Genomic DNA, 27,015 nt, shown 5'->3' with positions numbered 1-27,015 from the left:
CCTGCTTTCTGTGTGCCATTCTCTTCCCCCTTTTTCTGCTTTCTGTGTGCCATTCTCTTCCCCCTTTTCCTGCTTTCTGTGTGCCATTCTCTTCCCCCTTTTCCTGCTTTCTGTGTGCCATTCTCTTCCCCCTTTTCCTGCTTTCTGTGTGCTATTCACTTCCCCCTTTTCCTGCTTTCTGTGTGCCATTCTCTTCCCTCTTTTCCAGCTTACTGTGTGCCATTCTCTTCCCTCTTTTCCTGCTTTCTGTGTGCCATTCTCTTCCCCCTTTTCCTGCTTTCTGTGTGCCATTATCTTCCCCCTTTTCCTGCTTTCTGTGTGCCATTCTCTTCCCTCTTTTCCTGCTTTCCGTGTGCCATTCTCTTCCCCCTTTTCCTTCTTTCTGTGTGCCATTCTCTTCCCCCTTTTCCTGCTTTCTGTGTGCCATTCTCTTCCCCCTTTTCCTGCTTTCTGTGTGCCATTCTCTTCCCCCTTTTTCTGCTTTCTGTCTGCCATTCTCTTCCCTCTTTTCCTGCTTTCTGTGTGCCATTATCTTCCCCCTTTTCCTGCTTTCTGTGTGGCATCCGTCACCCGCTATCTCCCCCCCCTCCCCCCGTTTTACTGTACTTACCTTTTCATCTTCTTTCCTCCTCCTGTTTCTGTCTTTCTTCTTCTGTTCCACGCTCCTCAGACCCGGCCGACTCGACAGTGCAGCGCGCAGCGCTGCCCATGTGATCTGGTGGCTGGTTCCTGGGGAGGAGCCAGCCACCAGGCTGTCAATGCACGCTGTGTCAGTGCATGGTGTACGCTGTCAGTACACCGTGCACCGACTGCCAGGGACCGGACCGGCCCATCTGCCCATCGGCCCTTCTGGCATTTGCCAGAAGTGCCAGATGGCCAGTCCGGCCCTGCCCACCAATCAGAATGAAGGGTGAAGCTATGCTAAATCAATGCACCCTAAAAAAAATCTTGGTCTGCTCTTGAGTCAGCGACATTTATATCACAGTAGCTGAAGTGATTCTTTCTCTGTCAGCTTTTTAACTTACATCACACGCCATCAGGAAATTGCTCTAAAGATGTGGGATTGGCTTCATATTAAATGATGTGGAAATATCTGGAAATCTAACTTTTGGGAGTTAGTGGTACCTTAAGTTTGTCCTTTGGTACACGTAGGGGAAAGAAGTAGCTGACAACTTAATTAAACACCATAGCTGATGGCTAATTAAACAAAGTATTTGAATCACAAGCACAGGTTTTGGGTTTATTTAAATAATAAATATCATTTCAGGCTTTATGAGATTCACTGACATTTAGAACACCTGTATGTTGAACAATTTACAACATGCTATTTTAAACAGTTTATCCAAGAGAGGTTGAAATCACAATCCCTTCATTCTATTAGGAATTTATCTTGAACTCCTGATAAGGATTTACATCTTACATCTTTCTTAATATCGTAGCCTGTTGAAAGAATCATTCAGTATGTAGCAATCACTGCCCTATGTTGAAGTAGACAATTAAATTGCTTTCAGTAAACTAAAATCTTTTCTAGATGACCTGTGTGTAAACAGCTCACCCCTACTATACTGACAAAATTTTTAGATAGCAGTGTAAATTTTGACAAACAGAAGAGCAATCGCTATACAATTTGATGACAACATGCCAACAATTTATGGACTGAATGCAAACAAACTGAACCAGTACTTTTTGCTTTCTGGTTCTAAGATAACCCCACAGACCCACTAAGAGAGGTCATCAGCCAACCAGATTGTAGATTTTTCTAGATGGACTGATTGGATTGTGATTACACAAAAAGTACACCAGTGATGCAATGTAACAAACATGTTAATGCCAAAAAGTCAGATTGGCTGACAAGATCTGTTTTTTTGCGGACAGCTTAAAAAAACACTCCAAACAAAATGCTAATTGCTAAATAACTGTCCCCCAAAAACACAACTACAGGAGTGATACAATGGTAATATCTATAAATACACATAATATCTAACCCTTAAACATACAAACCAACATTTGGGTAGGTAGCCTTGGAATAGGGGGCATGGCTATGGCTTGATGGGGACGTGGTCACATTCAGTGTTGTGTGCCTAACACTTTTGAAGCACTAGGCTGCCTGTTCCTCTCTCCCCTTCAAAACCTTCATTGCCGGGGCGCACCAGTTCCTTGCAGAGTAGCAAGAGTATTGTGAACAGACCATATCTCCCTATCTTTCCACCAATCTGGACAGAGCTGTCCTGGTTCGGGATAGTTAGGAGGTGTGCCTTAAAGTTTATTATATTATCTCATCCCGCTAAATGAAATCTAATTATTGCATTTCTGTGCACAATTAGGCACATTGTCTGCACTTCTCCTGTCCATGCTTGGCCACTTTGAGCAGATAATTGTCCATCCCACAACTGATGCCATCTTTATGCAAAAATTCACTCACAACTCTGTAAAAATAGGTGCAAGTTATCAACACAATATAAATATGAAACATCTGTGTCACCATATTGTTTTTAGCATCATAAGTAACCCCCCTGCCCCCTAAGCCAGACAGGAATTTTCCAATGGAGTCTCCGTGGCAAATTCAATCCTGAAATAGAGGCCTAGTTTAAATGATGACCTAGTATATCTGGCTGCCAAATAGAGAACAACTCGGTCACTTTTTATGTGGTCAGATTTGTATTGATGACTTGTATCTTCATTTACCTTGTAAGTAAGTTTGCTTTTTTATGAAAACAAGGAGATTTTAATATTTGCAAAGACAAAGACATTTGCATTGAATATATGCCATGCCTTGTAAGGATTGTAGTCTCTATCCTCACCAGGAATAAAAGTGATTCAACTTTTTGTTTCAGGAACAAAATATTAAGGTTATTATTATTTTATATATGAAAGTTCCAAAGTGCTTTTAAACCACCAGAAATCTAATGTCATAAATCACTCTATTAACTGTGGTGCAGATGTCTATAAATTATTTGTGCCAATAATCACAAAATTACAGTTTGTACTTGTGCATATAAATCTGTCACTTTTTAGTCTCGTTGTAAAGTACCGTATTTGCCGGTGTATAAGACGACTGGGCGTATAAGACGACCCCCAACATTTCCACTCAAAATATAGAGTTTGTTATATACTCGCCGTATAAGACTACCCCCTCTTCCGCACACCTTCCACACACCAAATAAAACGTAAAAGAACATCAGATTTGATTTCAACATGTTAATTTATATTCAAATGCCTATGACATGCAGGAAAACTGTCACAAGGCTGTATGTTATCAAACATGTACAGTAAACATAAAACAGTGCAAGTTTATTAAACGTAATTCACTTGTCAATGATAGAAGGAAGATAACAAATAGAGGGAGAGAGCAAGTGCACACTTACCCCTTGGCATAATCTTTAATGCTTTTTCATTTGATTTCCGAACCATCTTTTCTGTTACTCCATATTGTCTTGCAGCAGCACAATTATTATGTTCCATGGCAAAGTTTACAACTTTAAGTTTAAAACTTGCATCATATTTCTTTCTTTTTGCTGGTGCCATGATAGGGTTGATAGGGGTTTGACTGCTGGACATTTTCTATGCTGTATTGTACTGTACAATGGTTCAGTACTGTGGTTGGCTGTTGGCTGTATACAAAGCCTGATTGGATTGGTCCCTGCTCCCTGTCTGCCCTCCCTGTCAGCAGAACGGGCCGGTCACGCCGAAAAGGCTGGCACCCCTGTATCACTGCTGATGCTCACCGCAGCCACGCTGATGACCCGCCGCGGCCGCACTGGATACCGCGCGATACTGGACCCGGTGTATAAGACGACCCCCCCACTTGGAGGCATGTTTTTCAGGGCAAAAAAGTAGTCTTATATGCCAGCAAATATAGTAAATGTTTTATATATATTTCAATACCTAAAGCCACTTTATATATGCTCCTTTTGGTGTTCAGTAATTCACAATGAAAACAGCAGTACTGAAATTACATTAACACAGAACAGCCTGTTGACATACTATTTTGTACACTGTCATCTAACATATGGAAAGACTTGTGTTTACTGTTGTATAGATTGCTGTCTTTTGGGAATATAAATATCATAGTTCGAACAAATATCTTATTGCATTAATATTAAATGCATATAATGGCTGTATCCTTTTTGCCTTATGAAACATATATTTGGAATGTTACTCTGTGCATTGTACCATTACGCACAGCAATCTGGGGACATGATGATGGGTCCCATGAGTACTGATCTCTTAAATCGATGATGGTGCTTAATCTCACCAAACCCCTCTTACGGATGTTATTTCTTTCAACAGAATATGAAAGGCCTAGTTTTTGAGAGTTCAAAAGTTGTATTTTCACTACACAGATAACTTTATTTAGAAGGAAATTATATTCATCTACAAGTAAATGTAGTCTATCATCAGCGCTCATGGATTATGGGGGCACTGCAGGCGGAACGCTACGAGGGTGGGAGAACTGTTAATCAGGCCCTGCCTATCAGGAAGGCTGTAGCAGTGATTATTTTTTTTGCTGTGTTGGTAGACACATAATTAAATTGTGTATTCCATATCCAGCAACCTCTGGCTTTTTGAGGGCTTTGAAAGGTAGAACAGTTCAGCATGGTAGCAGGCAATTCATCTTATCTATAAACACTCATTATATGATATCAAAGTAGGTTTTACGTGCACCGGAGAATTCACTGGTACCTTTAATGGACAGTCCATATAGCATTTTGCTATTTAATTTAATTTAAGGAATTCAAGCTATACAATTAAATAATTTCAATTAATATAGTAACAATGCAAAATAAATAAAAAATTAAACATTAATTTAGTAAATATATTTACTATGTGTGCATATAGAATAAGCACATAATATCTACATATCTTTTCTGTCTGTGTGGCAAGATTCTGCTGATCAACTTCTGCTCGTGAATCATCATACAGAGAGTATTTTAATGGAATATGGGAAAACAAGGAGGAAGAAAATCAACTAATTAGTAATACAATGGAGTTTAGGTTAACACTGCATAGGACACCGTAAAGTTAAAATAGACATCTTTTAGCTAATTAACATATTTTGATTGAATAGTATATACAGATTATTTGTGTTTGTTATTTGTTCTGGAAATGGTTTTACTTTTTAATAATTACTGATTGCTGCTTTTATAAGTTTGTCTCCATCCTTTCCTCCTGATTTTTCCTTTTTAATGCCAATGGCTGTAATGTGCACATAAGAAGCAGAACAAACCAGCAGCGTTACAGCAGTGAACAGCAGTGTCCCCCATGTTACTGAAGGGGTAGACAATGTTTTTAATCTTAAAAGAGGAGTATGATGAAAATATGATTTAGGTATTAAATATGCAAAAAGTGAAACATAATTCAATTTTTGCATTTTATTTTAACTATGCAATAATCCCCATTTTTCATTTATTATGCTTGATTTTTAATGGGATTCACTACCTTCTACCACTCTAGAACCCATCTCTTTGTTTCTTGCAGAGTAAACATTGACAAATGCTAACTGTACTGTCAAAGAGTGCTTTAAAGATATACTGATACATGAACATGAGATAGACTTTAGTTCCTTTTTAAATGACCCCTGCCCTCAAGCAGGGGTCATTTAAATGGATTGTTGGAACTCTTTGTATAGTGCTTATAAAATAGTAAATAAAACCTGAAAAATGCTAATTTAATTTAAATATTGATCTTCTTCAAAATGGCTTAGTTGAACTGAAAAGTGATGTCAATATTAAATTGATATCCCTATTTACAGTGACAAACGTGAATTTTAAAAAACATTTGTGCTATGCCACAGCTTTTTTGACAGGTCACAGTTACCAAAATAATTAGTAATTTATAAATATAATAGTAATAACACAATACTACATAATAAATTATCATAAGGCCTGACTTTCTTTTTAATTAAAGTGCAGTTGAAACTTTAAATAAGCAGATCAACAAATTGTGAGGTCTCTGGTGTAGCAACTAACAACTCTTTGTGGTCAAGTTGTACAAGGAAATCTAAACACTTCTCCTGTGCAGAGATGAATGAATAAAATACTTGTGTCGTCGTCGGCCAACACATTTCTTTGTGGAGCACTTAGAGCAACGTTAATTGCGGTTCTACGCCGTAGACGCCACATTTTGCAATAAGGACTTAGTAGATTTTTATCACCCGTGAAGTCCGGGTGTCTCAGAGGAGAAGACACTGACCTGAGGATGTGGTCTTAGTGATTGAGATTGTGCCTCCATCCTTATTGCAAGCAGTGTCCTCATACCTCTTGCCTGTTTGTTAATACCCAGGGGTAAATGTATCAAGCTGAGAGTTTTTCGGCGGGTTTGAAAAGTGGAGATGTTGCATATAGCAACCAATCAGATTCTAGCTATCATTTTGTAGAATGTACTAAATAAATGATAGCTGGAATCTGATTGGTTTTTCAAACCCGCCGGAAAACTCTCAGCTTGATACATTTACCCCCCAGTGTAGTTTTATTAATTTGTTTGTTCCCAATTGTAAAGTTCTGTGGAGTATATTTGCACCATATAAGTACATGTTAATAAAATTAATAATCGTGCTTAAATAGACCGACCTAAGGAACCTTTTGTTCACCTGCTCATTAATGCAAATATAATCAGCTTATCATGTGGCAGCAACTCAATGCATAAAGGCATGTAGGCATAGTCAAGAGGATCAGTTGTTGTTCAGACCAGAACACCAGAATGTGTGAATATATTTGACCTAAATGACTTTTTAAATGCTGATCTCCTGTCAAACACAAAGGTCTCTAAAGTTTACAGAGAATGATGTTGTGACAGGATGGACGGCCTATGCCACCCTGTGCGTTGTGCTAGGCTTGCCTTGCCACCTTTCCCTTTTCTTTATCCCAAATGCGCCACTCCTGTCACAGTAGGAGGAGCCTGCTGCCACTACTAGGCTCCTTGTCCTAGAACCGGTTCCTTCTGGGTAAATCTCGCTGCTAGTGCACCTACTTGCTGGTACACCTGGGCTGGTACCCCTGACCTCTTGCCTTCAGATCAGGGTTGCTGGGGCTGGTTTCTCCTGGCCTATCACACTGGCCAGGTTGCGGGCAAAGCATTGGTACTGGAGTGCTGGGTCCCAACCTCAGAACAGCCGGATAACAGATTAGATTTGATCTAATCTGCAGGTCACAGGAACTATAGCAGGTAGGTAGGCATCAAAGCAGGTTCCTTAAGCAGTGATGTTTATAAGCTCATAAAATTCTGAAACGGACAGTTAAATCCACTAGTTTAAGGTACTAGGGATCTCACGAAGTACAGATGGTATAATGCATTACATGGTCAAACAGTCCACTTTTTATACAGATTTACACAGATACCCTGAGAGGAGGTAATCCAGCCTCCTGCCCCTCTAACCGATCCAGGTGATTCATGCAACCTGCACATAAATTAGCCTGGAGGGGTTTAACACCTTTTTACATTGCTACTAGCGGTGCTACTACGTCTGAGGTTTTCTATTGCATGTTTACCATCAGGATATAATATTTCTATAATCTTTGCTTTTAACACAATTTAACTTGCAAAATTCACATTCATCTGTGATCACTTGCATCTTAAGCCTTAGTAACCTAGGGAGTCTACCAGCAAGTCAAATGTCCTGTTCTTTCAGGCTACACAAATGTGTTGGTCACTTCACGTGAAAAGACTTAATTAACATGATATTAACTGTCTCCAGACAGTGACAAGACCCAAACATGACATCTGTCTTCGAAGTCATACATTTCCATACCAAACACATACCAATATAGAAAGATAAGTACATTTGCAATGATATACATTGGCGCACCATGCTAATAATTTAAATATATTTATACAATAAGTTATTTATGAGTGATCCAACCACAAATGTGCAAAATAAAAAAACAGCCATTGAGCGGCTATTCAGTGGTCGCTAATACATTGTTAAGGAGAAAGGTTCAGAGGAGAATGGCCAGACTGATTCTAGCTAGCAGAAGACAGTAATTCAAATAACCATGTGTTACAACAGTGGTATGCAAAAGAGCATCTCTTAATGCACAGCATGTCGAATCTTGAAGTGGATGAGTTACAGCAGCAGGAGACCACACAGGGTTTCACTCCTGTCAGCTATTGCCTGGTCTGATGAATCTCGACTTCTGCTGTGACATGCAGATGGTCAGCGTTTGGTATAAACAACATGAAACCATGGATCCATCCTGCTTTTTGTCAATTGTACAGGCTGGTGGTAGTGGTGATGGTGTAATGCTGGGAGGAAGTTTTCTTGGCACACATTAAGCCCCTTAATACCGACTGAGTGAAGATTAAATGTAGCAGCCTACCTGAGTATTGTTGCTGGCCATGTACATACCTTCTAGCCCCAGTTTACCAATATTCTAATGGCTAAATAGTGCACTCTTTTACAAAGCACATGTCATCTAAAGCTGGTACCACAAACAAGACAATGAGCTCAGTGTACTACAATGGTTTCCATGGTCACCAAATTTCAATCCAATAGAGCACATTTGGGATGTTGTGGAACAGGAGATTAACATCATGAATGTGCAGCTGATAAACCTACAGCAACTGTGAGATGCGATAATGTTAGCATGGACCAGGATCTCTAAGGAATGTATCCAGCATCTTGTTGAATTCATGTCACAAAGAATTCAGGCTGTTCTGTGGGCAAAGGGGGTCCTACCCATTACTAGAAAGACGTATCTAATAAAGTGGACACTGAGTGTATGTCACTATGAGGCACACTATATAACTGTTTATTTAGATCAACATATGTATCTCCTAAAAGTCTGGTTAAATGTGCTCAACTACTAGCTCTGGCATTGCTTCATTTGTAGGACCAAAGCAAACAGCTCAATGAGTCAAGATCCGTATAAGATTGAATCTCTATCAGGTGTTTTTCTTAGTGTATTGTCCACATCTGGGCACATTGCTTGGGTCCTATACAATCCAGCCATTTAGTAGCAGTTCTGACCATTTAGCACTTGCTCAGTAGACAATAAACACACAATTAAGGCATTAATTCTATTATATCACTACACAGGCCTTATAATTTGCAGTCAGTGGCCAGGAGATACGTTTATGAAGACGTCCTTCTGATGGTAACCGTATTATATGATGTAACTATCATATGACGTCCTTCTGATGGTAACCCTATTATATGATGTACGTTTTACCTAAAGCCGCAATGAAAAATTCCCTATAATTGAAAATGATTACCAAAATATTTTATCTTAATAAAAAAATAAATTTTTATGAAAACAGTTCCACAGGTAACTGTGTAGAAAAGGTGGTTTCCCACAGCAATCAAACAAACGTTTTTCTTTTTTCATTTTCTAAACTGTATTAAACAAATGCTAGAATCTGATGACATGGGCGACTTCACCTTTTAAACAAAGCTTTGTCCATGACAACAGTGCAGACTTCCCTATAAGTATCTTTTAAAAGGATCAAGTTGAAACCTTCTTTCCTGTTTGGAAATCTTGTGCTTTATTATAAGTAAAGTGACCGGTTGCAATTTAGGACACATGGACTCAATTTGAATGCAGATTATTCCAAGAATCCTATTATTTATTGCCTTTCCATATGTTCCTTCCTTCTAGAGAATGGAAGAATGGCAGAGTTTGTTGCTACAATGCAGGATCTAGAGCAGTGTATGTTACCATGCAGAATGATGAATGTAGCTTTTTTTTTATTAGCGATCAGACAGATAACATGCTAAAGTATTTAGCTCAGTGAGTAAATTGTTCTTTCTGCACTTAAATATTATCCTTGTCTTGCATTGATCAGGCCCCAAAAGGCTATAACTGAAGTCCTTTATTTAAACGTTGATTTGAAGGCAATAGTGTTTGGCATGCGTAGTGTTTATAGAAGACTAATGTATAAGACAACCTTTGTTCTCCTGCCTGACCAGCTGCTCCAGGTAGAAGGAACTTAACACTTGAAGACAACCCTTTAATCAGCACCATCGACTCCTGTTGACATCACCCCCTGCTACAGTTTATACAAGACATTCCCAGAAACACACAAATCTATTATTCTAAAGGAAATTCATTTTGGATCTTAGAATTCAATCCATTTCTTTCAAATGTTAATTTAGCATATTAAAGAAAAACAATACCAATATAAGGTCAGCATGTGAAGTATAATAGATTCATTGTGGAAAGCCCAGTAGTTCACTTACAGTTGTCAGATAGTTTTCCTCTGTGCAATTCATATTGCCCAGTACATTAAATTCATTTTATTTTACTTGCTATAGGATAGAAGAATGTTTATTACACAAATATTGAACAATATATTTCTAACTTCCCTTTATGTTGGCTCCCGTACAAAACAGAAGTCAGTAAGAATTTTCTATCTTCCAGGTTGTTAATATATTGCATAGAGAAGCAGATAAGCAATTTTGAAACACTGCAGGCTTGATTCTGTCACATACACTAGCCTGAGCCTGAAAAGGTGGGATGGGGACAATTTAATGTAGGCAGAGTATAATAAGAGCGTGTTTGTGGAATTGTGAACAGATGCACACGTGTAAAGAGGTATATATGCCTGTACTATTTTGCAGGTGGTCAGGGCAGTTGCAAATAGTGGATAATGATGATGATGATGATGATGGTCTCCGTCACTAGTGAGCCGCTTGTAATTGGCTGTTTGTGATTGCACCACTAATGCTAATTGGTGTTTTATACATCATGTCGGCATATATTGTGTGTGTTTATGTATTTTTTTTCTACATAAACAGGGAGTTTTTCAGCTGGTGTAGAGAGGATTTTTAAGTAGCCCATAAAACAAGTGGCTAAAAACATGGACGTATGTTTCACGTATTGCGTGCCTGGTGTTAATGTTACTGGTGCCAACCTGAAGGATCTTAAGGTGCCCAGTGTATGGGACGTAAATGTGCTATTTTTTATATCTAGCTTCTTTTTTTTAATGTAAATTACTCCCATTTTGCAGCCAAATCTGCATCAGGCCCAATGTCAGTAACTGTTTTTGTAAACTCTTTAGAGCCCATTCCCACGTATGTATATATCATGGGTTGGACACTTACATATCAAAAATTGTATGTACATAGATTAAATGTATTAACAGTAGCTATAACCATATCACAAATATGTTCTGTTTTTACAAGTTGCTGAAACTTTACATATGTGTTAGTGAACGTAAATTTTAGGGTTATTGATCCCCAAACATTAAAAAACACCTTGTCTGAACCCTTCTAGCTAAATACCTTAAGTATTTAATGTATAAATATGAATAATGAACAAAAGTTCTAAAGCAATGAATGTAATATTATTTGTTACAAATAAAGCTATAGAATAGCTATAAAAAAATCTTTGCAGGATACAATATGCTCCTAAAGGGTCTTTTCCATCTAATCTGTTTCCAATTAATTATCTAGGAAAACATTAACTCTTATTTAGAGAGAGTAGTGTGCACTGTTTATAATAGTGTTCCAGGTTATGATTACTACACGCTTTACAAGTTTCACAGACTGCAGTTCCTACAAACAAAATTGTAAATTTAAAGCTGCCTTACCAACTTTTTTGCTCACCACTATATAATGGCTGCAGCAGGGGGTGATGGGAGTGAGTGGTAGGATCAGTCAGATGCTGGTATCTCTGTGATTGAAGCTTCTGTTCAGTTCTCTTGCTCACATTGCTGGAATGTACAGTGAGGTGACCGATGGAGAGCAAGAAACAAAGCATGGTGCAGTCCCTGGTAGATTTGGGGAGGGATATGAGTTAGTTAGCTCCAGGTGGAGCTAATTAGCTCCCACAAGCAATCGGGGAACAGAATTATATAAATATTAAGTTCTGTCTGCATGAATAATTAAATGAAAACTACATGAAAACAATGTATTTGAGTATTGAGTACTCCTGCTCCAAACTAGCACACCCTGTTATAGCCAAACTCCAGGCTGTGGACCTGTGAGCGCTCAAGGATCATTGGCCCATAGGAGCTGGCAATGGCGGGTTTCTCCCAAATTGTTGCATGCCAGATTTGAGCCATAATTTATTAGTTGGATTAAAGCCCATATTATAATTATTATTAATAATTTATCAGTGGAGATTTCCATGAAATAATTGAGGATCTCCATGGATGTTGGGAATCCAAGGCTCCGAGTTCTGGAAATAGTAGCCTTGTCTACAACATCTATAATTTCCATGAAAAGAGTTTGGTGGTGCTAATTAATATAAAAGCTCATGGAATCTAAGGCTAGGGACACACTGAAGAATTTTCCGACGTGTTATCTCAAACGATTGTACCTACGACTGAAGGTGCGATCAGTCTGGCGATCCATTTATACACACTGACACGATTTATCTTCAGATCTGGTCCTTAATCTGGTCCTCTAGTCTTTAGAGAATGACAGCACAATATTTATTCATTCATTATTGTCACACTGATTAAAACCGCCTTTTTATAGCTATACACATATCCTAACGAACTTCATTAGCTTCTGTGACTCTGAAACATTCTGTCTCAGAACAAACAAATGAATTATTCCTTCTACAGCACTCTCTACATTTATTCACCAGGACATTCATCGCTAGCATAAGCTGAAAAGAACACTACTCTGTAAACTCTATGGAGATCGTGAGCATGAGTGCATACACACTACATGATCGGTCGGTGATTGGTCAGAAAATATTAAACGGAACGACCAACCAAATGAACCGACCATTGACACTTTGGAACGACTTTCGACCATCGTGTGATTATACAAACTACCCTGACTTCCCACCGAACGGTCGTATGTCGGCTGATTTGCCCGATTATTGGACAAAAACGCTCCAGTGTGTACCCAGCCTTACTTGTTATCCAGTTTAATATATCACCAGAAGTCTTGGTGTATTTATACAACTAATCAAGGTTCTATGTTATCTCTCTAGTCAAACAATGTCAAAGCCCAAGTAACAGTTTATCAGGGAAATTGTAACCAGCAAATCATCATAGATAATCCCTGCACCATAGTGTAGCTCGGGACCAAAATATGTAGTAACAAGATCCTGTGGTTTTACTTCCCTTAAAGCAGTCTGGTTATGCGTGAGGAGACATATCATTGTTTTTTTTAGTATTTAGTCTTGGTTTATAGCAGATTTTTTTCAATTGCTTCGGCATGTTCAATTATGTGTTCTTGGAATAGACGATATATCAGTTATATATGCAATTGCAAAAGTTATACTAAGCTGTGGTCCACACTATACCAGGCACGACACACAGGGAGGGTGTACATTTGCTTTTCATGTGGTTTGTCTTTGATAACAGCCTCCAGGTACAGATGAAACATTGAACGGTCCTTACTGCTGTTTTCAACTTCTTGGAAAGTTCAAGGGTAAAACAGGAAGTACTTTGTCAATAATAAATTGATGGCAGACAATTCTCCCCACTGCTAAAATAAACTGTAGGCAAACTGAGTTCCAATATGAGCATATAACATATGGGGGGAAAAAATTATAACATCGGGACTCTTGATTGTTTGGCTAAAAATAACTGTAATATTAAATTAAACATTATTCAATCAATGTATTTGCATTGCCGGATATTTAGTTGCACAGTCTTCAGCATTTGGGATAGAGAGGAGAAAGAATTCTACAGTTGTAAACAATTGAAATCATTCTGAGTTATTACTGATTAAGTTACAGGATGTTAGAAACAAAAAAGCAAAATTTAGAGCCCTTTCACATGTGCGTAAACATGGGAATTTTTTTTAAATATGTGGATTGTTATTCATCCACGTCTGCTGTAACTATCCATGTAAATGTACATCTGACATTGTGAATGTAGGATTTCTGGATGTGCAGTTACAGTTTTAAAACAATTGTGCATATAGCTTTAAATGTATGTTATCCCATTCACCATTCAGCACACATATTTATACTATGTGCCATATAGGTACGAAATGTTGCTTACATCACAATACACAATATAATCAGACAATTTGCATTACAAATAAAACTAATCATAATATGTAGTATTATGTATGTAGTAATATAGCACAAAAATATAGTTTGTTACACACATCATGATCGGTGAGTTTCAGTTTACCTTTCTTGCAGCCCAGTACCACCCTCCTGCAGTTATTTCCAGGGGTGGATTGGCCATAGTCTATATTGGGAGTTTTCCCAGTAGGCTGATGGTCTCCCCATGAGGTCATGAAGCTTGGGGGCAGGGTCGGGCTGGGCAGGCCCCATATTCAATGATTTGAGCTGGCATCTCTGTAGGCTGGGACGTGAGCTGCCTGTTGACCACACAGCCATGTATACATGCAGCACAGCCTCTAGGTGTGTGCCTGTGTGTCCCTGCCCTCACCACTACCTTCCGTCTATTCTCTTCCTCCACCCCTCTGCTTCCTCCATTGGACTATTACACCCATCAGAAGTCAAGGTGAGCATATTATTCTGCATTGTGTGGGGACAATGCTCGCAGCTCAGGGAGTTTAGTTTTTCCATGTTCGAACCCGCGGACCATTGAATACCCCCCTATGTGTCTCACTGATACTCTTGAAAGCTGTAAAGAACCCCAACGATGGTGAAAAAACTTGTATCTAGAAGAAAACCTATACACACTATGCTATATATATATATATATATGTATATATATATATATATATATATATATATATATATACACACACAAAAACTAATAATTTGACTTACTGTCCCTCTCTCAGTGATGGGATGCAAATGAAAAGACTGGTCCATCCACTGTGCCCTGAGACAGGTCAGGTGGCGTGTTTCTCCCTCTCTAGTTGTTGTACCTGGCCCTGGTCTGGGACACAGGTGTAAGCCGCTCTAGATGAGAGTTAAAAAAAATTGAATTTAAACAAAAATAAAAGTAATATAGCAATTCCAGACAGTGTAGCCTTTTCCTGTACATACTACCCTCACAATCCCAAACAAAATGTACACACAACACTCTTGGCAGAGTAAAAGGTGATGGCGTATTGGGAGAGGTACAACTCATTTGATGGTGATATCAGCCAAAACTTATCCAGAAAGACTAAAAGATCTTTATATGTTTAGTTTGGAGCAGAGAAGGGAAATAGGGGACAAGATATAAACTTTCAAATATATCAAGGGTTATAACAAGGTGCAGGAGGGAAACATTCTGCAAAGGAAGAGAAGTATTAGAACACGAGGACATGCACTAACACTGGGGGGAAGTAGGTTCAGAGGAAATGTGAGGAAAAACTACTTCACAGAAAGGGTAGTGGATAAGTGGAATAGCCTCCCATCAGAGGTGGTAGAGGCTAATACAGTAGAGCAATTTAAACATTGAGATAGATATAAGGATATCCTTACAAAGAATTAAGGATCAAATAAGGTTTGTGGTTACCATAGGGCAGACTAGATGGGCCAAATGGTTCTTATCTGCCGTCAAATTCTGTGTTTCTATGGAGAGATGCTAGCACGGTGTAGAATATTAAATAATTTGGTGTGCTGGGAATATAACAGAGGCATGTGGGGAAAAAGCACAGACTGTGGTTTTAAAGTGACTTTGTCTACCAGATTTTGCATATGTGACTATGGGCAATTTATTGCTTCATATTTACCTTCTCTTCTATACTTCTGTATTCTTCTTCGCTATTCTTCTTCTATATTCTGCTGTCTGAAGACAGTCCTCTTCTACATTCCCAGTCCAGCCGCCGCTGTAGCTTCTGGCTCTTCTCGGCTCCTCTGAATCCACTAGGAGCATCGTGATGTCAGATCCTGCGGGGATAGAGGGCAGAGTTCAGAAGCCAGGAGGAGCCTAGAAACCCCCTCTACACAAATGCCAGCCATACTGTGACATACAGGGGGGATGAGGAGGGGAGACAAAGGCTTTCACTTGCATGGGGGGGAGAAGAGACTGTTACACACAAAGGGGAGGGGGGCAGAGGGTAACACACACACACATAGGGAGGGAGGCCAGAGCCTGACACATGAACACACACACACAGAGGGAGGGGGCAGAGGGTAACACACACACACATAGGGAGGGGGGCCAGAGCCTGACACATGAACACACACACACAGAGGGAGGGGGCAGAGGCTGACACACACACAGGGAGGGGGCCAGAGGCGAGCAGACACACACACTGGGAGGGGGGCAGAGGATGACACATACATACATATACATACATACATACACAGTGGCGCATGCGCGGGTGACACAATCCTGCGTGCCCCCCTGATACACACACACACACACACACACAGGGGAAGGGGGGACAGAGGCTCCCACAAGCAGAGAAGGAAAGGGGAGGAGACAGACGTTGTGACACACAGGGGGATTTGTTACAGAGGCAGAAGATGTACAGAGGCGAAACTCCGCCCAATTTCGGATAAGCTCCACCCCCTCCGATGTCCGTGAAACTGAAGGCATGCCGCTGTCACACACAGAGATGGGGCGAATTTGAGGGAGAGAGACTGTCCCAGGGGATGTTAGAACAGGAGGCTCACATATTTAGTTTCCATGGGTGGAATCTGAACAGCATGGGCTCGCCGGCACTCTGCAGCCTGTATTCACAGAGCCAGGACACAGGCAAGTAGCAGGCGGTCGCTGCGCCCCCTTGGGTTTGCGCCCTGGGCTTCGGCACCGCTGGCACATGCCTAGTTACGGCTCTGCCTATAGCAACCAATCAGATTCTAGTTATCATTTTGTAGGATGTACTAAATAAATAAAAGCTAGAATCTGATTGGTTTTTCAAACCTGCCGGAAAACTCTCAGCTTAATACATTTACCCCATGGTCTTTTGTATCTCTCACTTGCTCTACAAACATAGGACATAGACTATAAAATCATTGGTTTATATTATATGTACTGTGTGGAAGATTATGTTATTGAAGATATGTTGTATAACATTGTTGTGTAAGTAAAATATAAAAATATAATAGCATGTGGATATTGCTGTGTATTGAGCTGGTATGTTGGGAGTAGTACTGTGCATTTAAGCAAAATGGACATACTCTATATATTACTATATATAACTGTGACCAATAGTGTAAATCATACCTCTTAACCATTTAGATTTAGGCGGGACAGTCCTGACTTGGGCAGCACAGTCCCGATTTGTTTCATTTGTCTCATTCAACCTGCACTAGTGTGCACGGCAATGAAGGTGTTTGGAGGAGAGGGGAGGACAGTACGGGGCAGCCTAGCACTTCAAAAACTTCATCCTCCCATCGTGACATTATCAAGCCCCCATTTTGACATGGCCACGCCCCCTGTCCTACTGCCGGATTTCCACATTTTGTAAGTTATGGTACATACTTGCTTTGGGGTAATACTTTGTATATTGGCATAAGGCAACAGTATATTGACATAGGGAACATACAATACTAAACTATGATATATTTTTGTACTAAAATATGTGTACTGGCATGTGGCTATACTGTCTTGAGACATGGACATAGCGCAAGACACATAACTTGCAATAGAGGTACATAGCAACATTTTTAAAGGGGTAACATTCCCTCTTCACCTCCCCAGGGCGTGTCAAGGGTGTTTCAACTTAGATACGGCCTATTAAAGTCCTGGTTTTCTCTTAAATACATGTTTTTGAGCTCCATCATTTGCACCAGAACAGTGCAGGTGTAATTGTCGACTGATAGTGATGAATGACACAGCATTGTCTTTGCATTAAAAACTACACGTATATATGCAAGTAGATAGAAACGACCATGTCTTTGCAAGGAAGATAGACTATAATAATGGTATTGTATAAATAAATATGGTAAATTGTATGTACAGCACACATTAAGAATATCCTGATTTATGTATTTCCAATAAAAAAAATGAAGAATTTTATTTTTTTTAAGAAATATTTTTATTAATGATTATTGCAGTAAGAATTGCTCATTCGTTTTATAAAATATTTATTTTTCCATGTGTTCTGACGTGCCTTTATATTGCACATATGCATGTGCGTATCCTGTATCTGTTCTGTCTTTCTACATACAACAAGTAACATTTAGCCAGAGCGTACTTATACCCAGATTCAAATGGAAACATATAGCTCGGAACTACGCTCAAGTTCCATGCTAATATTTTTAAATGCAAGTTGCGTGCAGGTTGCGTCCAAATATGAATCAGGCCCTAGGTGTTCCACAAACACGGCTGTTGAACGTCTAGTCCGCTCCGCAAACGCATTTAACTACCAATATTCAGTTCTGTTCCAAGGCCAGCCGAAACATAATAAACTTACCCCAAATCAAGTGTGAACAATGAACTGTGATCAGTTTCAAAACTGCTTGTACATTTTGAGCATCTTTATTCAGATCTATTAAAAAAATATAGAAAATTACTCCATTTCCTGCACAACTGTTTTTTTCAGTTCTTGCAAATTAGACTTCTGTATAACTCAATCCCAGCGCTGAAATTACTCTATCAGCTCACACCCTTGCAGACATTTTGTAAATGTAAATCACACCCCAGTGGCTTTATATCTACATTTAAACGACTCCTTATAGCTCACAGCCAACCAAATAGCTATGAACTTAAATGGGAAGAGGACATAAGGGAGACTCTGGAGCTGAAGGAATGGTCGAAAATTAGAGAACAAATTTCAAAGAGCTCTACTTGTAATCATATTAAAGAAAACACTTATAAACTGCTCTATAGATGGTACTTGGTCCTCACCCGCATGCGATTTATCTGTATAATTCCTAATCTTTTTGGAGAAATTGTGGTCGGGATGGCTCATTTTCAAATCTGGTGAAGTTGTCCCAGGATTGTGAGTTTGTGGCAAATTATTCATGACTTAATACGTAGTGTCACAAACTTGACCGCTTCCTGACTGTCCTTCTTAAACCCTTCTACACTGTTACATTGCAGAAACCAACACATATACATCGGCTCTGATTAGACACATTATAGACACATCTCAATGGCGCAAAATGCGTGATAGATGCTAAATGGAAACAAAAGGAACTCCCCGCTGTCACTGCGATAATTAATAGAATCTGGCAGATTTATTACTTTGAATTTATAATTTATAAGTTTATTGCACGACCGACCTATTAAATTTCTGTCTATATGGGATCCCTGGCTTTCCAATTACGAGGCTGCTATTTGACCTTTTCTTCCACATGAGTATTTAGTTTTCTACTTTTACACCTACCGTATTGGACCCCTGGACAAGTGAGTAGGGAGAACCAAAGTGGACTCTTGCCCTCCCCATTCTTCCCCTTACTAATGCTCCTCCCTAACTTCCCCGGACCTTGCCAACAAACTGCTCACCAGCTCTCTGGTGTCTGTAGGATATTCCATGCTTCTGGATACCTCTGATTGTATTCATTTACATATCTGCAGTTGTATCTCATTGCAACATTGCACAAGTGACTTTGCTCCCCACTATGTACTATGCTGTAATCTGTCTCTTATGACCCTGCCCCCTCTTCCCTTCCCCATTTTCTTTTCTGTACCCTCCCCTCCCCCTTGCATTTTTCCTTCCTTTTTACTGCTCCTCTATACATATAGCAAATTGCATTAATAGATGATAAAAAAAACAATACACTAATACCTCTTAACAATACAGCATCAACATCCCTGTATACAATGTAGCAAAGCTGACATTTAATAGAAGCATGACAGGCAGACAAATCATTGCAATATGTAACAAGTTAAATCTTATATGCTATTATAGAAATAATAACAGAAGCAGTGAAAATCATAGAAAGAATCTCAATGAGAAACAGGTGCATCTGTCACAACACAAACCTTACCAGTATAAGCAGTGGCTGCCTGATGGAGATAAACGTTTACTATAACAGAATAGTGACATGATTTGTGGAGCAGCAAGCTGTCATGAGGGGAGACAGTTCTCCTTCTGTGTAGCCAAGTCTGGATAATACTGTTTGTGGAGTGTAGAATTCTGCACATTGCTGTAACAGCAGTGAAAGTCGCAGTGCAATTGTCATGGTACTAGCAGCTCCCAGGAAAGAGCAACTTGGCTAGGATAGACATCAGAGACATACCATGTGCGGCCAAGCCACATAGCCCTGAAAGGACTGGTTGGGAGGTACAAGCTGAAGTCAAAGAATTGTAGAAGGTAGAATTGTGATGGCCAAAATCAAGGGATTGGAGAAGGTAGAATAGTGGTGGATGAAGCTGAGGTCGAAAGACTGGAAAAGGTGTAATTGTGACCTACAGTCAAGTCAAATTGGCTGGTTTGAGACAGCTATTGGTATTATATAAGAAAATGTTTTTGTTACCAAACTCTACTAATGTAGTGTCAATCTGAGCAGCAATATCCCATCCAATTTTGGACCAAACTGGATGGGATCTGGCCATTTGGTCCACGTGGCCTGTTAGTGCAGTCAGGAGATAACCAAAGACACAAACCAATAACAGCTTTCTGGCTGATTTCACCAACATGGCCAGTAATAATCCTGTAGATTTTGATCAGATTAATATTGGGCTTTCAGTTTGTTTCAGAGTCACACAAGTTATGACATAATCAATGCCGTCATTGATGGCCAGAGCATATGTGGCCATCACACCATTATTTATTATTATTATTATTATTATTATTATTATTATTATTATTATCCTTTATTTATATGGCATCCCAAGTTGTCCGCAGCATTGTACAGATTACAAATAGTAGACCATACATGATACAACAGCACAGAACAAAAATGAGTAAAACCAAGACTCCAATAGCTCCAAGAAATAGCAAGTACAGTGACGTAGGAGAATAAGAAATGGTATTGAGACAGAAGGGAAGAGAAGGGAAGAGGGTCCTACTTGGACTAGCTTACATACTAAAGGAAGGGGAAACCGACAGCAGACACAAGAGGAATCAGTGGAGGGTATCAAGCACAAGAGGAGACAGGGAAGTGGGAAGTGAGAAGAACAATCACAGAGAAGGTTAGGTGGATGGCTGGTAGACTTTGAGGAACAGATGAGTTTTAAGTGCAGATTTGAAGGTGCACAGATTAGGGGACAGTCGGATTGAGCAAGGGAGGTCTTTCCAGTGGAGGGGGGCAGCCCAAGAGAAATCTTGAATTTTGGTGTAGAATAAGGTGATCAGGGTGGAGGAGAGGCAATGGTCATTGGCCGAACGCAGGGAACGGGCAGGAGTGTGGATGGAGAAGAGGATAGAGATATAAGGGCAGTGGAGTGGGAGAGGCCTTGTAGGTGAGAGTGAGGAGTTTAAAAAGGATTATGTGAGCAAAAGAGAGCAAGTGTAAGGCAAGACAGAGGGGAGGCAGAGGAAAAGTGGCGTGAAAGGAAGACAAGTCTCGCAGCCGCGTTGAGTATAGAGCGAAGGGGGGAGAGACCGTTACGCTCCACCTTTCAATGAATTTGAGGGGTGACACTTGGTTTCTTGGTACTATCCTGTCATAGCATAATTGCCAACTCTCCTTAATTTTCATGGATAATTCAATGTTTTAAAGATGTCCCTATGGAAATGTCCATGTTTGTCAATATTTGCCAAATACCTAGTACCATTCCTTTTACCCTATACATTTTATGTCATTTTCTCTACCTGTTCTTATTCTCTAGGTGTTGGCTATAATTGAATTTACATTGGAGTGGATCAATTAAGGACAGTATAGCATGTGCTGTGCTTGAATGTGTTAGTTCAGCAGAAAAAGTGCTTTACTTTAAAATGCTAACAGGTATGTCATACCAGGGATATCAATCACCATCTCCCCTTCCTAGCCTGGAATCTGCCACAGGTCTCATAATATGATGCCCTGTCAGGCCCTATTGAATGTATTATACCTGAAAACATTGGTAATTTATCCATTTACCTTAAATCAAAGCAGATATACAAACAGAAATTCTATGTTACAAAATAGTACATGACGTAAGTGAGTGAAGGAAAACAAAGACTTTATAAATATTTATAAAAGAAATGACCTTGGGCACAGGCAAAATGTAACTTTCTTAGAGATACCACCAGGCAACTTGAAAACTCACCCACCAAAGTGAACTTTGTTTTCTAAGACGTCTCTCTCAGAAGATAACATTATTTAACGCTATCCATGGAAGGGACTGTGGGAAAACCTTTCCAATCTATTTTAGCCAGACTTTTCATTCTGTGGAAATAACTAGATTTCACAGTCTAACACCAGAAAATATGTGTGTAATAAATTATATATGATAGTGACAGAGCTTTCTTTTGATAACTGATCAATTCAAGTTCCCAGAACGATAACTAGCAATTACCAAATAAAAAGAACAGGAAAATCCTACACTTGGTTATTATGGGTAAGGACAAGCAAATATACTACTTATGCCTTTACATTGTTCCTTGCAGTCTGTAAACATCACAGATTTAATGCACAAACACAAAACAGAGATACAAAGCTTAGACAGACAGGGGCTGATGCAGAGAGGGATGTTTGCTGTTATCTTGTCTGCTTAACTTTCACTATTATGTCTCTTCTTGCCAGAATCACTAGGTGGAATTGATGATACCTGCCAGCAGTTGGCGCTACTGAGTACTGAGGCGTGGAGTCTAACACGCCCCTGGTTTTCACCAGGAACCCCTGCAAGGAGGTATGGACTTCACTGCAAGGGACGTGCAGGTCGCGGCCCTCAGTATCAGTCAGCTGGCGAGGTAACAATTGAGGCAGCGGTAATAGCCCACCGGGATGCAGGATGGAAGAGTAGTCAGCAAGCCGGGTCAAAACCAGAGGAACGGATATAGCCAAATCAGAAGCAGGAGAATGGTCAGGAAGCCAGGTCAATACCAAATATCACTCTAAGCCAGAATCAGGAACCAAAGGAGAAGTCAGGAACAAGCCGGGGTCAGAATTAATAATAACAGCAACACAGGAACAAACGCTGGAGCAAGGCTGAAGACCAAATGTGAAGGATAAGATTAGACGTCAGTCTGTGTTTACCTTTCCTGACAGTCAGAAATGTGATGTTTACATGTTGCAGGAATATTCTCTCCCTTTCTCTAGTTCCTACAGGCATCTGGGTAGGCAGTGGTCTCACTGGCCCTCCTATTGGTCTGGGGGGGGTGACTGTAAGTCTGCAGGGGTCGCCATTCTTATCAGGGGAAGCCTCTTCACACTAGATTCCATTCAGGAGTTTGTCTGCGGCAGATTGCTTATCGTAGATGGCTCCTGGGCGGGTGAGCCTATCAGGCTTATCTGTGTGTATGCATCCCCGGGTAAGAATGAGCGTTTGGAGCTTTTCCAGACCCTGCGGGCCCAGCTCGTAACCACCAGGGCGGTAGTGATGGCTGGGGACTTTAACTGTCCTATAGAGGAAGAGGGAAGGAGTTCCAACAATAATGCTAAACTTGATGTTTCTTCCAGGTTGTTGCAGGAGATGGTAGCCGAAGCATCCTTGCGGGATGCAGTGGGATCCATGGGGGCCGGCTCTGTGAATTATACTTGGAGCCGCCCCGATGGCTCAGTGCATTCCTGGATTGACTTTGTGTTTACCTCGAGAGCGTTCAGACAAAACAGGCATGTCATGGTTCCCTGCTTCTTTTTTGATCATAGGGCCATTCTCTTTGAGGGCGTTCTGGGCCACGGTTTTCCTCCCGGCCCTGGCTCCTTGAAGTTGAACTGTGCTCTGCTGGAAGAGAGGAGGTGATGCCTATGTAATGTGGAAAAATGACAAAATGTATTTTGATTGTATGTCTAACTAGTGAGAGCATGTCAAGTGCAAGTTTCGCAGTTTCTTTCAGGCTAAGGGCCGTCAACAGGCGTGTGAGAGGAAGAGAAACTTCAGGAGGCTTCAGCATCAGCTGCAGTCCCTGCTGGATCTCCAACTTGCGGCTGGGACGTGAAGGATGATCTGGCGGAGGCCAAGGGGGGCCTGAAAAGGCACTTCGAGGAGGAGTCCAGATGCATCATCTTCCATTCCAAGGTGGAGAACCTGGAGAAGGGTGAGAAATGTAACTCTTTCTTTTTCAGAAAACTCCACTCCGGCCACACGCCCCTGACTGAACTGCGGGACGAGACTGGCACCCCCAGGAAGGGGAAGGAGGGCGTCATGGGAGTCGTCACAGACTACAAACTAACTCTACTCCCCTAAGACTACAGACGACGATGCGGCTGAATCGTTCCTGTCAGGTATCACTAACCCTATTTATCCTACAGGTAGAGCAGCCATGGACGGCCCCTCATCTTGGGGGAGCTGCACTCTGCCGCTAAATCCTTTAGGACCCCGGGCAATGATGGCCTCCCAGCGGAGCTCTATGTAGCGCTGTGGGACCTCATTGGCCCGGACCTGCTAGAGCTGTATGAGGAGATTGTGGTAGAGGGCAGAATGCCTCTTACTCTGAGAGAGGGCTTGATCACGATTTTGTATAAGCGCAAGGGAGAGAGATGCGACCTCAAAAATTGGAGGCCCATCTCCCTCCTGAACGTGGACTACAAGATCCTGGCCAAGGTACTAGCCAACAGGTTAAAGGTTATCATTGGGCAAATTGTTCATCCTGACCAGACTTGTGGCATTCCTGGGCGCAGGATTGCAGACAGCGTTGCGCTGCTGAGGGACACGGTTCATTACATCAAAGACCGCCATGCACATGTGGCCCTGGTCAGTCTTGATCAGGAGAAGGTCTTTGATCTTGTTTCTCATGGTTTTATGCGTAAGGTTCTGTGCAGGTTTGGATTTGGTGATATGTTTTGTTCTTATGTTAACCTGATGTACCTTGATATTTACAGCTCGGTGTTGGTGAACGGCTGGAAGACTGAACCCTTCTCTGTATTGTCTGGGGTCAGACAAGGCTGCCCTCTTTCACCTCTTCTTTTTGTCTGTTGTATAGAGCTCTTCACGATGTCCATCAGATGGAATCCAGAGATCAGAGGCATCACCGCACCGGGTCCAGACCGTCTAGAGGCCAAGTGTTCGCTCTACATGGATGATGTCACTGTCTTCTGCGCTGATCAGCGTTCGGTGGCAGCACTCGTCCAGACCTGCGACAACTTCGGCCGAGCTTCAGGGGCAAAGGTCAACTGAGGGAAGTCAGAGGCGATGCTGTTTGGTCAGTGGCACCCGTCATCCCCGCTGCATTCCCCTTCACAATCAAGCCGGACTTCATCAAAATCATTGGAGTTTGGTTTTTTGGAGAGGAGGCGGCCCTGAAGTGCTGGGAAGAGAGACTGGTGACAGTCAGACAGAAAGTTGGACTGTGGAGCCTCAGAGACCTTACCATCGAAGGGAAAGCACTGGTGCTGCGCAACGAGATTCTTCCCGTTCTGCAGTACACGGCCCAAGCCTGGCCACCTCTTGTTGCCGTCTGTAAAACCATCACGAGGACAGTCACTTCATCTGGGGCTCCAAAATGGACAGAGTGAAGCGGTCAGTGTTGTACAAGGAGCCCCACAAAGGTGGGAAAGGGATACCCGATATCCCCACCATGCTGCGGGCCTTCTTTGTTTGCAACTGTATCCGCAGGACACTCCTTGAAAAGAACATTTGCTCTACTGGGAAGTCCATGTCCCGCTTTTTCCCTCTGCCTCTTTGGAGGAACCTTGGTTGGGACAAGTGGGACAGCTCCTTCCCTTACAACTGGACTACACCTTGGTTTTACCTGGATGTTGGACAATTTGTGAGGGAGCACCATCTGGAGGGACTTAAACCAGACTTGTGTAAACCTAAAACTATCCACAAGAAGGACGTTATGGAGTCTGTTCCAGGGCTCCCTGTGGCTACGGCCAAACATGTTTGGGAGAATGTGGTCTCTAAGAGGTTGACTAATAGACACAAGGACATTGCATGGATGGCCATCCAGGGGGGTCTGCCTCTCAGGACATTCATGCACTCCCGGAACCTGTGCAGATATGTTCACTGCCCCTTATGTATTACCAGAAGGGAGACTGCTCAGCATATCTTTTGGGACTGCCCCACTGCACAGGCATTGTTGGATGCCCTGGAACATGAACTTAAGGACAGTGTGCCCAGGACTTGCCCTTCATACCATTCAGTATTTTATGGATTATTTCCTGGGACTCACACCGTTGAGGCAATCCAGGAGGCCTGGCGCCTTATGAACTGTTTTAAGGACGCTATGTGGCTTGCCAGGAATCGCGTCATCTTGAAACGGGAGAAGATGACCATCCAGGACTGTCGCAGGCTGATCCACAGCCTGCTAAGAGACTATAACACCCTTGACAGTCCTGAGGAAGATGAAAACGACGATTGATTGTAATTGATTGTTGTCTCCCTCTTCTCCTTCTCCCCATTGTGTCTATTTTTCAATAAAAACTTTGGTTTGTGCTTCCCCTCCCTTACCCCCTCCAACCCACTCCCCTTTCACAGCTTGAAGTATTATTGAATGTCATGTCTATTTATGCACCCTTCCCTTTGTGTCTGTCTTCAAAAAAAACTTTTTGCTCGTGACTCCACCACCCTACCCCTCTCACCTACCTCCCCCTCACATCCAATGTATTTTTATTGTGATATTGGTTAAAGTTTGAATGGTAAGTGCAGTACTTGATGTATATAGTGTAGGATGTTATGTCTTGTACTTTATGCCCTGTATTGTACAAAAATGTATGCACGATCATGTATTACGGTGTACTGTGTACACTTGAATGAAACGTATGACCTGTGTTTTTTGTACTTTATACAAATAAAGTTACTTTTTCAATCAAAAAAAAGGCTGAAGACCAAATACTCTGGCACTAGACATGTGTCAGAGGCTGCCTTATATACCCTAAGGTGCCTCCTGATAGGGTTAGGGAGATTTGGTATAGAGGGCCACCAATAATACCTAGAAATCAACGAGAAGGTCTTCTTGACACCCGCATGCCTGGCAAACAGAGAATCATGGGCCCACTTGAGAGCCTTGGGCCGAAGACTGGAAGTGAGAAAGGAGCGACCAGGAGGATGAACCAAGGTTGAAGTTCTGGTGAGGGCCACAATGGTAGTAGGATCCAAGATGGTTCTGGGGGTGGGGGCGGGTTGAAGATCTTTATCATCAAATGACTGGGAGAGAGCATCCGCCCTGATATTCTTAACCCCAGGTCAAAAGGTCAAAATGAGATTAAAACGGGCAAAAAACAAGGACCAGCGGGCCTAACGTGGGTTCAGACACTGAGCAGTTTGCAAGTACGT

At 41.3% G+C, this 27,015-nt stretch overlaps 1 long non-coding RNA gene across 2 annotated transcripts; it reads left to right on the top strand.

Annotated features, from left to right (window-relative positions):
• Window positions 1–13,258: 13,258 nt before the first annotated feature.
• LOC142143884 (uncharacterized) lies at window positions 13,259–25,548 on the top strand. Of its 2 annotated transcripts, none has more exons than XR_012689589.1 (3): window positions 13,259–13,327; window positions 22,383–24,023; window positions 24,722–25,548. It is a non-coding gene; the product is annotated as an uncharacterized LOC142143884 (long non-coding RNA). The 2 variants fall into 2 exon arrangements; XR_012689590.1 differs by lacking the exon at window positions 13,259–13,327 and adding an exon at window positions 20,546–21,602.
• Window positions 25,549–27,015: the final 1,467 nt, after the last annotated feature.

The sequence above is a fragment of the Mixophyes fleayi genome, chromosome 3, assembly GCF_038048845.1.
Source record: "Mixophyes fleayi isolate aMixFle1 chromosome 3, aMixFle1.hap1, whole genome shotgun sequence".
In the NCBI taxonomy this organism is placed as follows: domain Eukaryota; kingdom Metazoa; phylum Chordata; class Amphibia; order Anura; family Limnodynastidae; genus Mixophyes; species Mixophyes fleayi.
Note: the sequence above shows the minus strand (reverse complement) of the source record. Positions and strands in the feature narration are given on the sequence as shown.